The following is a 13326-nucleotide window of genomic DNA, read 5'->3' on the forward strand; positions in this document are numbered from 1 at the left end:
GTGTCCAGTTTTGGCACCTCAATACGAGAGAGATCTCGAGGGGCTGGAGCGAGGGCAGAGGAGGGCAACGGAGCTGGGGAAGGGCCTGGAGAATAAATCTTATGAGGAGCAATTGAAGGAGCTGGGGCTGTTCGGTGTGAGGAGGAGGAGGCTGAGGGGAGACCTCATCACTCTCTACAGCTCCCTGCAAGGACATTGTAGAGAGGCTGGTGCTGGTCTCTTCTCACAGGTGATCAGTGACAGAACAAGAGGGAATGGCTTTAAACTGCAACATGTGGGGTTCAGACTGGACATTAGGAAAAAAATTTTCTGAGAAAGAGTGGTCAGACAGTGGAATAGGCTGCCCAGGGAGGGGGTGGAGTCACCATCCCTGGATGTGTTTAAGGGTCGTTTAGATGATATGTTGGGGGATGTGGTGTAGGGGAGAACTTTCCAGAGTAGGGCTGATGGTTGGACTTGGTGATCCCCAAGGGTCTTTTCCAACCTGAATGAGTCTGTGAGTCTGTGATGTGTTTCATGTTGTGCTGAAGGAGCTTTGGGTGACCTCCCATTCCTGCTCCTGGGCATTACACTGATCCCCATTTCTTGCTGGGGGAGCCCCGAGGTGCTCGCTACCTGGCAAGGGGAGGCCTTCACCTGCCTCTCCCCACACCAACGTGTGAAACTGAACTGAGAAATGATGGAATGAGGGTATGTCTAAAACTCTGCTGCCTTTTTTGCTCCCACTGTCTCCTCGAGGCCAGAAGATATGAAAATGAAATTGATGAGAAGTAATTTTTAATAGGCTATTTCTCTGGTGTCAGTAGGCAACCTTATCTAGCAGAAGAGGAAGCACCAAATGCTTGCTGGTACTCTACATGCCCCAGTTGCTCGACATTCCTCCCTTCTATTTACTTATTTATTTTTTTTAATTTTGATATTTTCTTATGATTACAGACTTCATTTTCCCAGCATTTCACACACTTCTTCATTTCTGGGAGGGCTTAATTCCTGACTAAGACATGGTTTGCTAATGGCTTATAACCCTGAAATGGAAAAAAAAAGTTTCTCAGATGGGAAAATATATGCCCAGAATGACCTTAGCTTTAGGCTTAGAGCAAGCAGAGTAAGTACACAAAAGCATCGGGAACACATGAAGATTGTCTGTCTCCCTTGATAACTTGCTTGAACTGACTAAAAAAGGACTTGTGCCTTATGGAAAATAGAAACATTGGATACTTGAAGAGGTAGAGTGCACATAGTGCTGCTTATGAGACCAAGCTGCTCTGTACATAAAAACCCAAGATGCCAAAGATGTCTTGACTACTAAAATCCAGGCAGCAGCAAATCATCTGATAATTTGTGGGGATATATGCAGAATGAAAGTAAAAATATCTATGCTAGTTTGGATATGCAGATGCAACATCTGGTTTCTATTTCTTAATAGGGGCTTACATTTGCATCAAAGGGATTTCATTACTTGCTACTGGAGATCTTCCTAACAGCGTGCATTTCCCTGTTATTAGCTTAGGTTAAGTGTTCCTGTTAAGTATAGATCTCTCCACACCTGGATAGGTTTTCTCTGATTGCTGTATATGCCTTGATTTGTGACTGCAAGGATCTGTACAGGGGTCTGCAGTGTAATGGTAGGGCTGCAGTGGACTTCAGTCTTATCACTGGCTTTGAATGAGCTTTTGTCATGTTTCTTTACTACAAGGGGTCTAGGGGTTATAGCTGATGTTTGGACAGGTGATCCCTTGTGAAACTGGGTTTGCAGGTGAGTGCTACCATTAACCTGCATAGAGTTTTTATTTTGATGGTAAGTTATGTAGATTTACACTCTGAGTTCACACTCTACTCAGTGCTGTCAGGCTACACCTGGAATAATCTGTTCAATTTTGGTCCCTACTATACAAAAAAGCTGTGGACAGGCTGGAGAGGGTCCAGAGAATGACCACAAAGAATATCAAAGGACTGTGAAGCCTGCCTTATAAGGAAAGTCTGAGAGAAATGGGTTTGCTCCACCTTAAGAAGAGAAGGCTTAAGGGAGACCTTATCACCATGCTTCAGTATTTAAAGGGTGACTACAAAGAAGATGGAGACTCCCTTTTTACAAGGAGTCACATGGAAAAGATGAGGGGTAATGGGTAAAGGTTACTCCTGGGGAGACTGCAATTGGACCAAAGAGGAAAATTTTTCACAGTGAGAACAATGAGCCACTGGAATAATCTCCCCAGGGAAGTGGTGGATTCCCCCAACATGGAACACCTTTAAGATTCAGCTGGACAGGGTGCTGGACCATCTTGTCTAAACCATGCTTTTGCTGAGAAAGTTTGGACCAGATGATCCTTGAGGTCCCTTCCAACCCGGTATTCTATAATTCTATGAAAAGGATGCTTTTGCGGTGGGAAAAGAACAGCAGTGATACAAGGTCCTCTCAAGAAAGGCACTAATAGTTCCTTTGGGGCACTATAGAGGGTCCAATGACCCTCTGTTCTCTTCTTTCCTTACTCTCTCTAAAAATTCCATGTGTGGCACAAAGATATTTTTTACACCCTTACAATACAGCCTTTCTATCTGTTAAAGCAAATATGCACTTGCACGTCCACCCTATGGATCATCAATCCTGGTTGGCACATCCTCCATCCTGGCCATTTGCTTCAGTTTTGCTGCCTTTTGGAACAGGGTCTGGATGTTATGACAATGTAACTCAGCAATGGCAAAGCAATGAAAACAGTTTGTCTTCACGTTCTGGCTCTTGGAAGAGGGACATGCCTAACAGCAGGAAGTCAGGGCTTACCTAAAAGCATGTGGAACCCAAACCACGGTGGGTGTCAGCTCCAGACTATTACATCAGCAATGGACTTAATCCACAGAAAACATCTACGGGTTGTAAGTGTGAGGGATCTAGAATTAATGTGTGCACATTAGTAACAATTACTTTTTCTGGGGGTGATTGCTGGAAAATGGTGGTGTTGATAAGTAGTTGGTCTCCCTTCCAGCTCTGTGGAATTTGTATTCCTTTGCCTTGTTTACTGTTTTAAGAGGATTTTTTTTCTGGTTTTGTTTGTAAACAAGGCAGCAGATGCCAGGGCCTAAAACCTATTAGAGATCTAATCCAAAAGCTGTGAAAGGCAGTGATTTTCTTGCCTATGGGATCAACTGTCTAACAAGCTAATAGGGATTACTTTAAGATCCGAAATAGAGATTGACACACATTTACAGCAGTAATTCTGGCTATAATTTTTATCCATATGGACCGTGCAGTTGATCCTTTGCTCCCTCTCACCTACCAAGTGATTCTGAATGGTAACGGTATATAATTTTTAATGGGAAACTGGATTTGGAGTGGAAGAAATTTTACATGAACTGCAGTTGGTCCTCCAGTTAACTTCCGATGCTTTATTGTTGAGGAAAAAAACCCCAGTATCTGAAAATCTCTGGTTTGTCAGTTCTGCTGCATTCAGCCTGCTGAGAGCTGCTGTCCTTAGCCTGTCTCACCTGCTCATGCACCTCCTTGGTGCATAGTGATGCCTCTGCAGCTGGTGTGGTAACTTGCTGCCACACTAGAAGTCTAAAATCCTCTGAATGTGTACCCTACATCTCTCCCTATGGACATGGCAAATTCTGATTTGGTCTATCCAAGTCCCTCCAAAAGGAGATCTGGTAGAAAAGGCAGTAATAGTATCTTTTCCTTCTTCTTTTTTTTTTTTTTTTTTTTTTTTAAATTAGACAAAAAATTGCCTAGGTACATGATTTAAAAATACCTGCTTCTTTGGTAGGGCTAAAACTGGGGTCTGCAGGTTTCTTTGAGAGAGCAACAACCTGATGGTGAAGAAATAAATAACTGACAGCTGCTGAGCCAGAGAGAGACACATCACGTCTCACAGATGTTATTTGGATCGGCCAACTTGCAACATGTAATAGAAATGTTTCCCTTTGGATCTAGGGTGAATCATGAAAATGTCTCATTATAGAAAATGTCAAAACATTTTCCACAATGACCCCAGTTTTGCCATGTTTTTCTCTTCCCACTTCAAGAAATGGCTTTTCAGCAAGTTTGATTAACAAAGTGCTAAAAATTAAGCTGGCTAAAGGAGTGTCTCCTGTGTTATGATTTTTACTGGCCAAGGTGGTGAGCAGCAAGTGTTAGGCATTTCATCTGTGACTGTGGTTAGCTGTCTTTATAAGCCTTCAACTGTGGAAATCCCCACCTAACCCAACCTTTGCACACTGGCGGGAAGTGAGTTGGCCCGACACCTCCTTCCGCACAGTCCCAAATCCGTCCTACCATTACCCTGAGCAGCTCTTTACCTTGGGAGGTGTTTTTCTCTGCCAGCCTGGCCACTTTTACGTGACTGCAGAGTTCATTGCAAAGCCTTGGTGTTGACATCAGGAATATGACAGCCCTTATCCGGCCACAGACGTTTTCAAAATCACTGGCTGGTGGCCCAAGTTACCTGAAGCAGTTACTAATTGTTTGGTGATGACGCAAATGCTGGGGTCCAATTTCAGCCCTGCTGCCGGCTCCCAGGCAGGAATGACCTGCTCGACTATAATTGCTCTCCATATCCTGGTGGCAGAGAGGCCTGCAATTTCCCTAGATGCTGCGCTCCTGCCCTAGGTAGGTTATATCGAAAGGTGTGTGTCATTTCTTTTGGAGTGAAATATTCTTTCCTGGGGCCTTTGCTCTGATTTAAACCTCTGGGTTTTTTTTCCCACCCTCATGATATATAGAAATTGTTCCTGGTGCCTGTCTGAGCATCATTTCACATATGTTTACACTACATACTTTTGTTATTATCAAAAATGTTTAAAATAATATTCAATGGCTTAAAGACTCTCCTTTTCATCCAGGTACCTAGCCTAACTCTCCTGTAGCAGGCACATCATACAAGATTGTTTCATCATGGCTTGTGTGCTCCCCCACTGAACTAGAATTGTCTTCTGCACCACTGGCAACACTTGTGGAAAACTGATGTAACAGCTGCTCAATAGCACTTGAGGCAGTGTTATGTTTTTGTAAATGTTTTCACTTCTGATTTGGTAATTTGTAACAAATGCCATATGATAGCATTTATGCAATGGTCAAAGCATAAGATCTATCCAGGGCATTAGTGGTGGGAAGCGTTAGACCACAGCCTTGGGCTCCTACCCAACCTGATCCTGTGATGTGGGGTGACTCAGCAGCTGTGCCTCATTCTCCCTATGTAAGCTGGGATAGTAATGGGTGGATTGCAAAGCTTACAGGGTCTATCAGCCTGGTATCGCCTGCCATTCAAGTCCCGTGATTAGTGGGAGAGAACCAAGGCAGAAACATAGAGCAGACGCTACTGAGGTCCCCTCACCATACACCAGTGGTTCAAACTCTGCTGAAGTTGGCTTGCTTGGGGTCAGTCCCAAGAGGCAGATGGGTGGGCAGCTGGACAAAGGGGCCATGGATGAGAATCCAAGGCTGGCTGAAGTATGCTGAACTACTGCAGTAGATATTTTCTGTGTACAACCCTGAGAATATTTTCTGTATGGCTTGGTCACCCCTATGGTTATTCAGTTCTGTCTAAGGTTTTTGAAAAACAAGTGAAGTGGAAGGAAAAGAGAAAAAAGCTCCTTGTTTTTAATGGTAACATTTAAAAATAATATAAAACCACCTTCGGTGGCCAAACCACATAAATTGCCATGCAGATCCATGAGCAGGTGTGCCTCCTGGAGCTACTGGAACAGCATCAGAAACCTGCTGGATCCCCAGTAGAAAGTGTCCTCTTAATTCTGGGTCAAATTTTGCTCCAAATGTGGTTGAGAGCAAAACTCCTATTTACTTTAATGCTTGCTGGCTTTCATCTGTTGTTTTTGGAATAAACTGAGATCAGACGTGAGAAGTGCAAAGTACGTCTGTTAGGGCAGGAGGAAGCCAACGATGTGCTTGGAGAGGTTGGGAATTAACCGGTTGGTACGTCCAGGTCCTTGGGATGAGACCTTTCAGCAGCATGACATGGCAAAGGATACTCCTGGTCTTTTGGTATGAAGCTGAGGTTATGGCTTTCATTCTTACTTCATATTTTCCTTAATTTCACCCACAGGACTCCCTGGGTGGCTGCCGCCAAAGTCCCGCATTGCATTCAGCTGTGGCCCAGCTCTGTAGGTTGTTTCCATGGGGTTTTGTGTTGCTTCCTCCTGCCAGACCCGTGGCTCTGGGGGAGCCATCCCTGCGCCTGCGCATCCCTGTGTGACCTACCCAGCAGATCAGCTCTGTGCCTGCCATTAGTTATTGAGCTCTCCCTGCGTTACAGGTGTCATCACACGTGCATGGGTAGATGTTTATGCTTAGCTGGCTTCATGGAGCTTCCTAGACTTTAAGCTCTACTGAAAAAGTGTATCTACTTTCTTCAGCTTGGGATCTGCAGAATTTCAGCCATGTTTTGTGCTATAGAAGTCATCCCATCCCTTTAAGAGCAGCAGGTTGGCTGAATACGTTCTTGCATTGTGATGGAAATAGGGAGAGAAAGCAGGTAAGTTGTGTGCATAGCCTTCTACAGGATGTATTTCTTAATTCAATTTCCTAACTGTACAGCCAGTCCAATTTCTTGGTCAGTGTTGATATGAGGTGGTAAGTCATGGTTGACACAAATGTCCAAAGAGATTCAGACCTTCCACCATTCTTCTTCTCTCTATTTGTATCCATGACACACTTCAGAAATAATTGACCTATTATTCAGTGGGAGAACTCCTTTCCTGCCCACTTTCCTCCCCCCTATTTCCCAAACCATTCCCTCCCACTTAAAGCCTTCCAAAACATTTAAGACTTGATACTCCAGAGTGCTGAGCACCCTGGCCCGGATTCAGTGAGCATTTAAACACAGGAATAATTTCATTTGAAGTCGATGCAATTATTTGCATGCTTTAGTTGTTTTGGAGTGAATTGCTCCATATTCAATAGGGTGGAGTCCATCGAGTCCTTTCCTGGCTATGCCACTCAAGTTTGCTAGATGGGAAGGAAAGCTAAAGTAGCTCTTTTCAGGGCTTGTGCTGCCAGAGAACAAAAGGAAGCGGCACCTAGAAAGGGTATTTCTGGGCAGGATGGGGTTGTGGTTCACTAATGCTGTATTGTAAAAGGCTTGTTCTCATTGTAATCTTATCAAAGACTGGGAGATTATTCTTATCAGAGCCTGTAACATTATTTTTATCAGCTTGAAAGATGATTCTTTTATACCAGCGCAGCTGTGAGCCTCTTAGGGCCTTTCCCTTTCTTTACCTCTCTCTTGCACTTCTCTGTCTCTCTGCCATCAGTGTTTGCTCTTTGATATGAAAGCTCAGAGTAGACTGACATTTAAACATATAACACTGTGCTAGGGATGTTTTACAGTGTAAAATGCCTGGAGTGATCTAGACCACTGTCTCTCAGTTCCCAAGTAAAACCATGGCTCAAGTAGGGCTCCAGTGCCTGTTTTAGGAGATTTGGCCCAGCAATGCTCATTTCTGAGAGCCCAGACTGGTGGTAGAACATACAGGTATGCAGCCCTGATTTTATCTGTACTACCTCTGGCTGCTAGTTTGTGGTCTGGGATGAGCTGAGCAGCTCTTTGGGACAGGAATATCCTTCTATTATGTGTGGAGTCCAGAGTAAGACTGGAGCACCTGAATCCTCATGGAAAGAGGTAATTTAATAATAATAATAATAATAATAGTAGTAATAACAATAGTAATAGTAATAATAATAATTATTATTATTATTATTATTTCTGTTCCATCTTCTGTGTCAAAACCCCCAATGTGGCCAATGCACACATACTTATACTTTGGTATCCTAGTTTGGAAACCTCAGTGGATTCCCTGCCCAATCCTTATGAGAGGAGTGGTCACAGGGTGGCATCAGCAGATGCTCCAGGCCTCTTGTGAAGTCTATGTGTGTTGCCAGGTTTACCTTTAGTATTAGCAATGCAAGGGGCTCTATCGGATAGTTTTGTTGTGCCTGTTAGTGTAAGAGGTATGTGTGTATCATCCCAAAGGTGAGATGACAGCCTCAGAGCTGCCAGACAGGGATTTGGGCTGCAAAGGGCTCCCAAAGTGGTCCCCAGAGTCTCCTACATAAAATGCCCAGTGCAAATACAGAAAGAACAATTAGATTTGCACCAGCCATGGAAGCAGGATCAGAGAGGGATCAGGAGCCCTGCCTGGCTGCCAGTGTGGTGCCTTGGTAAACACAGCCCTGGCCCTCAGGGCTGGCAGGGACAGCTTGTCCGTGAGGCTGTCCCTCACCGCAGTGCAGATGGGTTCCAATCTCCTGGCTGGTGGGAGAAAGGCTGGCTGCAGGGGAGCAAGCCATGCCATGACAGTTGGTGCCTGGACCTGACCCCTTTGGTTTCCTGGCTTAACCACAGTCAAAGAGACAGGCCTTGGCCGTTTATGTTTGCAGTGTAAATGACGCCCAAGAAAACTGTGAATGTTTGATGGTTTTTATTTTATCATGCTCACAATCCCATATTTACTTTCCCACAAATAGCCTGTGTACAGGTATTTGTCTGGTTTTGCTGGTGCTGCAGAGATAGCTGTGGGCTGCGTGAATACCCACGCGCTGAGCACATACCCATCTACAGATGCCACGACAGCCAGAGAGGGTCTGAAACTTCTCTGTCAGCAGTGAAACCCACTTTTGCTCCTTCCCTCTCACTCCATGTCTTATTGTGCAACACCCAGAAAAGTAGCAGAAGTGCCATGGTGAAGTGACTGGACAGGAAAAGGATAGGAAATGCCAGAAAACAACCAAAGGGACTTGTCTGGAAGCAACCAGTCATGGTCCTGTCCAGCATTTTCAGCAGAGATGTAAACATTGGAGCTTGTTTCATACCAGAGATGGGGGATGAGTAAAGCGAATGCAAGGCACGGATGTAAGGGACCAGGCCAAAGGTCTGCCTGGCTCAGGGTCCTGCCTCTGCCCCACAGCAGCAGCCATGGGACCAGGATGGTGAGGGCAAGCTTTCCCCTCCCACAGCACACTCAGCTCAAGGGGAGCAGCCTGTGCCCCACGGCTGCCCCTCCTGTGCTCTCGGTGCTGCTTCCAGGCACCAGCGCAGAGCATCCCAGCGGGGCATGCATGGAGCAGTATCATGCCCCAAGAGAGGGGGAGCACCGACCCTGGTGTTGCCCCAGGCTCAGGCAGAGGGGCAGACATGTGAGCACATCTCTTTCGGCTGGGGCCAACTGTAGCCTCCTCAGCAGCAAGGCCCTGCACGCATTTTTGGAAGTGCTTAGAGAGTGTTTCTCCCCAGGGCTGTTGCTGTCTGGGTGCAGTGCAGGCAACAAAACCCAACGGCAGCAGTGCCGCTGGGGCCCTCACACCATGGCTCCCTCTCCACTGGCAGTGCTGTGTAGAGGGTTGTGCTGTGGCTGCTGGGTGATGAACTGCCTAACCCTCCCCATTTTTTGCAGATTTTGGCAATTTTGAACCCCACCAGCCTCCACTGAGGAAAGATGCCGGGTGAGTCCCCTCTCCCTCCCCCTCCCCACAGGACCCCCTGTCCACAGATGGTGAAAACATGTCGCTGCATCCTGCAAGGCCGGTGACAGCTTCTGCAAATTGGGTCACAGTTCACAGAAGCCATGCCAGCCTGGTTTTGCTCATCTTTCTCCCTTGCACCCTCTGGCCCAGGGTTTCAGCTGCCGAGGAGCCTCCGTTGACTTCCCAACCCCCTGACCCTCTGCACCTGTTGATAGGGAGCTGCGTTGGCCCCCAGGGTTGCAGTGAAAACATTTGGGGTTGTGGCTGGAAAACTCCCTTCATTCAGGCTCCTGAAGGGAAACAGCCCAGATGTTTGGGTTTTTGGTTTGGGTTTGGGGGGTGGGGGGGGTGTTGTTTGGTTTTGTTTTTTTTTTTCTTAAAGTCCTGAATTTACAAGCTAGCTTTGTGGGGATTTTTTTTCAACTGATATGGCAAAGGTCTATGTGGGGTAAAGGGAAGGGGCTGGCCCATAATTTATGAATACTTAAAGCTAGTGAAATTAGCCACAGGACTGTGTTGTTCACCATGATTGCATCTCCCCCTTCTGCTGGGGGTCTCTCATCCACAAAAGCAGGGACCTGAGTTCCCAGACTGCTTAGGAAGAGGCTGATCCTTCTAGAAAACTTTCTTGATGTGAACTTCAGGAAGATCTGGATCAAGCTTTTAAGGTAGCTTGTAGAGATTTTTAACAAAAATTTAAGTCCAATCAGGAAATGATAATTGATATTATCCAAAAGGAAGGACAGAACAATGCAAAAATGGCCTTTACTTCTCCAATCTCCAGTCCTAGCCTAAAACCTCCTGTCCTCTTGGAGTTTTGCTAGGACTGTGGCACTAGCTGTGCCACATTCTGCCAGCTCAAGTTGGATCATTTAGACATCACAACTCTAGACTGAAAACTTCTCTAGCAAAAAAAAAAAAGTTTGCGATGTGTACCTGGCCTATGTGATGTAGCCATGAGGCGTCTCTGCAGCAGTGGTTTATGCAGATATTTAGGTTTGTATGAGTTTCACAATCGCATTTGAAGCCCCTCAGCTGCTGTAGCACTCTGGGTGCTATAAGGGGCTGGGGCTCTCAGCAGCTTGCAGGGTGGAGGTTGTTGTCTTGCTTTAAGGCAGCTCCTCATGAATGCTGTGGACTGAGAGCAGAGGGACAGTGGCTCTTCCCACTGCTTGTACCCAGGGGAATAAAGGGAAGAAGGACTAGTGGGAGTTTTTAGAAGCCTCTAACTCGCTGGAGGAGCATAAATATCTTCAAGGGATTGCCCAGAGGTGATTCTTAAAAAAGCAGCCGGGTTAAAGTGGCTTTGCTAAGTTTGTTCCCATGAATATGATTTTCCCCAGGCACAGTTTTTACATATACCTGTTAGATAAAAGCTACCACACAGTAAAAGAAAAACAACACACAACCCTCTTAATTAAAGATATCAGGGGAAGGAGACTCCTCACACAAACAAAAAAAGAGGTGAGGTGGTTCTAGTTTAAAGAGTTCTGAGAAATAAAGCTGCCTGTGATTGCTATGGTGGCCCACCCTGGTTCCTGCACAGAGTCTAGCCTCGGTGAGTGCTGGTGGCTGGGATGTTTACAGGCATGCGTGTGTCCCTCTCACCTCCTCCACTCCAGACCAGACCTCATTGCCTGGTGATGGCAGACATCGGCAAAGCCATCTTTAAAGCTGCTCCTGTCAACCTGCTTTCTGGGGCTGGTCCCTCTGGGTACCCCCTGCCTAGGTTATCTACCTGCCTGACCAGCCCAAGGTGGGATCCCACTGTCCCCAGACTCCTGTGGGCTCTCCTGAATGCCTGATGTGCTTTGGAGGATGGGGTCCTTCCACGCCAGTGACAGTGGGATGACTCTATCCTTTTGTATGGGCATGGTCCTGGGTGTCCCTGTGCCATACCTGCTCTCTGCAAGGGTCCCCCAATTTTTCTTTCCTCAGCATGTGGTGAGGGTGGGCTGTCCAACTTCTCTTCTGCAGATGTGACTGCTGGTGTGGCACGCAGTGATTTTTACATGGCTATTCCTACCTAGCCTGCCATGTGCCATGGAAATGATTCCATGATGCTCAGGACCTGGGAGCAATGAGTAGGTTACTCTGGCACAGTGCCTAGAGCGTAACACAGAGGAAATGGAAGCAACGACTGGTACCAATAGAAAAGCCAACTGTTGGATGTGCCTAGCTTTTGTCAGTTAATGCAATTATACTGACAGCTTTGATGTAAACTCACTCTTGTGAGCAAGCCTGTGATCTTGTATTTGAAAGCCAAGAAATTTCTGTTGTTGAAGGAAGCTGCAAAGGCTTTTGCTGGTGTGTGGTGACAGTATGGATCCATGAGATATGTCTTTCAAAATACATTGGTCTGGGACATTGTGGAGGGAGGAAAAAGGTGGAAAGGAGATGGAGAGTGCCTTTACCATGTAGGGACTGCTGAGCATTGGGTCTGAAAAGTCCATCTGGCTTGATGGATGTGTGCCTGCGGACTAATGGGAAGGGGTTTCACTGTGCTATCCTGTCAGCCCTGCTTCAGTTTGCCCTCATATGGGCATTTTGGGAGCTCTGCAACTTACTGGTGTGAACAAAAGCAGTGGTCTGGTGCCTTGATAGTGGAGCAGTGGACCTGACTGAAATGGCCGATAGAAAACAGAGCTACAAGAGCTGTGTGTAAGATCTGGAAGATAGTCCAGACCTAGCAAACCCTTGTGAGAGCGACAGCAAAAGCTTATCTTGCTCTCCCATCGGTCTGCTGCTCATGGGAACCCATGCAGCATAGTATTTATTCAGAGGGCTAGTTGTGTAGGTGGCCGAGCGTGTTATCGCAGAAATGAAATGTTAGTCATGAGAGCATACTCGCTAGACATGCCTTCTGCATGCGCCTTCTCGCGCGGCAGCCAGCTTTATCTCCTGGCGGAGCGCAGGCCCTTGCCAGCTTGGCATGGGAACACGGCAGGACGGGACTTGACACGAGGAGTTCTAGAAGGGAACGCTGCTTCGCCAGCACTGAGCGCTTTGGCTGCATTTCCATGTCTAATCAGTCTAATTCACATTTGCATTAATGTAGCATATATGAAGACACTCACAGCTAACAAGCGGTTGTGGTTTTGTTTTGCAAATCGTTATCTTGCTTTCAGATCAATGAAACTAACTCCGCGGCCGACAAACAAAGTTAATGTACTAAGGCTTTCAGATGTGTGTAGCTCTTAGTTTGGCTCAGGTTTTGGATGCCCAACTTTAACCAAACTTTCAGCGGCTTGTGGAAATGCAGATCCTCTCAAGGACGATGAAAGTGGGCACAGCAAAACAGAGGGTGCAAAAGTGACAAATCCCTTGCGTTTAAATCCTTAGATCTGGTCTTTCCCTGCATGAGGGAGAAGTTACTATTAATGAGGGGTCGTAGGAGTACACCATGGTGAGCCCTGGTTTTATACAAGTGTAACTGAATACAAAAACTTATTTCTCTGTGAGGAATAACAAGCAATGTACAGTCACGTGGCTTCTAAGTCCTTTTCCCTCCTTTTTGCTGTTCCCGTAGAGTTAAAGCCAGTAACTGTTAGCACAGACTTTCTCTTCAGTACAAGAAAGCATAGGGAAACCTACTCTGCTTTGAGTAGGTTCCCCAGAGCAGCCCTGAAGGAGGGGGCTGTAGGACCCCCTTGCAGGGAGCTGCAAGGCTGTACTGAAGGAAGCAGAAGCAGCTTTGGTGGGTGACACGTCTGAAGCTCAGTTTCACCAGCACTCTGACTGGCGAAGGCATTCCTATCCGCTGCTACACTGTTAATTTACCTACAGCACAAGTTGCCAAGATTATTTAACTATCATTTTTTTGCTACATATTGATTCTATTCTGTTGCCTAAAG

General features: G+C 46.3%; 1 protein-coding gene across 1 annotated transcript in view; it reads left to right on the forward strand.

The window, feature by feature from the left end:
* The first annotated feature begins 4567 nt into the window (after positions 1 to 4567).
* ZPLD1 (zona pellucida like domain containing 1) overlaps positions 4568 to 13326 on the forward strand; it is a 155101-nt gene continuing 146342 nt past the window's right edge. Inside the window, exon 1 of the mRNA XM_074928351.1 lies at positions 4568 to 4603. The gene's annotated coding sequence lies outside the window, so the exon portion shown is untranslated. The remainder of the gene's footprint in view (positions 4604 to 13326) is intronic.

Source organism: Athene noctua, chromosome 1, assembly GCF_965140245.1.
Source record: "Athene noctua chromosome 1, bAthNoc1.hap1.1, whole genome shotgun sequence".
Classification (NCBI taxonomy): domain Eukaryota; kingdom Metazoa; phylum Chordata; class Aves; order Strigiformes; family Strigidae; genus Athene; species Athene noctua.